Source organism: Oryx dammah, unplaced genomic scaffold (genome assembly GCF_014754425.2).
Source record: "Oryx dammah isolate SB20612 unplaced genomic scaffold, SCBI_Odam_1.1 HiC_scaffold_11232, whole genome shotgun sequence".
In the NCBI taxonomy this organism is placed as follows: domain Eukaryota; kingdom Metazoa; phylum Chordata; class Mammalia; order Artiodactyla; family Bovidae; genus Oryx; species Oryx dammah.
The window spans coordinates 699,115-700,829 of record NW_024080625.1 but is presented as its reverse complement, the minus strand read 5'-3'; positions in this window follow the sequence as shown (position 1 = coordinate 700,829).

Below are 1,715 nucleotides of genomic sequence, written 5' to 3'. Positions count from 1 at the left end.
GTCAGCAAATTTGGAAAACTCAGCAGTGGCCACAGGACTGGAAAAATCAGTTTTCATTTCAATCCCAAAGAAGGACAATGCCAAAGTATGTTCAAACTATCAAACAACCACTCTCATTTCACATGCTAGCAAGGTAATGCTCGAACTGAGAACTTCCAGATGTACAAACTGGATTTAGAAAAGGCAGAGGAACCAGAGATCAAATTGCCAACATTCATTGGATCATAGAGAAAGCAAAGGAATTCCATAAAAACATCTACTTTTGCTCCATTGACTATGTTAAAGCCTTTGTGCAGATCACAACAAACTGGAAAATTCTTACAGAGATGGAAATACTAGACCATCATACTTGTCTCCTGAGAAACCTGTGTGCAGGTCAAGAAGCAACAGTTATAACTAGACACGGAAAAATGAACTGGTTCCAAATTGGGAAAGGAGTACATCAAGGCTGTATATTGTCACCTTGCTTATTTCACTTATATGCAGAGTACAGCATGCAAAATGCCAGGCTGGATGAATCAGAAGCTGGAATCAAGATTGCAAGGAAAAATATCAACAAACTTAGACACTCAGATAATACCACTCTAATGGCAGAAAGCAAAGAGGAACTAAAGAGCCTCTTGATGAAGGTGAAAGAGGAGAGTGAAAAAGCTGGCTTAAAACTCAACATTCAAAAAACTAAGGGCATGGCATCCAGTCCCATCGCTTCATGGCAAATAGAACGGGGGAAAGTGGAAGCAGTGACAGATTTTTTTCTTGGGCTCCAAAATCACTGCAGACAGTGACCGTAGCCATGAAATCAAAAGATGCTTATTCCTTGGAAAGAAAGCTATGACAAACCTAGATAGCATATTAAAAAGCAGAGACATCACTCTGCTGACAAAGGTCCATATAGTCAAAGCTATGGTTTTCTAGTAGTCATGTATGGGTATGAGAGTTGGACCATAAAGAAGACTGGATGCCAAAGTATTGGTGCTTTTGAACTATGGTGCTGGAGAAGACTCTTGAGAGTCCCTTGGACAGCAATGAGATCCAACCAGTCCATCCTAAAGGAAATCAACACTAAATATTCACAAGAAGGACTGACACTGAAGGTGAAACTCCAATTCTTGGGCCACCTGACTTGAGGAGCTGACTCACTGGAAAAGGCCGAATGAGATGAGAAAGGCTGAGCATAGGAAGAGAAAGGAGCTGGCAGAGGATGAGATAGCATCACCGGCTAAATGGACATGAGTTTGAGCAAACTCTGGGAGATAGTGAAGGACAGGGAAGCCTGGCATGCTGTAGTCCATGGGGACACAACTTATCAACGGTACTATAGTTGCTAACAACAAAACAAATACTATACAAGCTTCTAGCAAAGGTAAAACTATGGAAACTGTAAAAAGATCAGTGGTTGCCAAGGTTTGAAGGAAGAGAGGAATGAATAGGCAGAGCATAGAGGATTTTAAGGGCAGTGAAGAGCCTCTTGATGAAACTGAAAGAGGAAAGTGAAAACATTGTCTTAAAGCTCAACATTCAGAAAACTATGATCGTGGCATCTGGTCCCATCACTTCATGGCAAGTAAATGGGGAAACAGTGGAAACAGTGTCAGACTTTATTTTTCTGGGCTCCAAAATCACTGCAGATGGTGACTGCAGCCATGAAATTAAAAGACGCTTACTCCTTGGAAGGAAAGTTATGACCAACCTAGAAAGCATACTAAAAAGCAGAG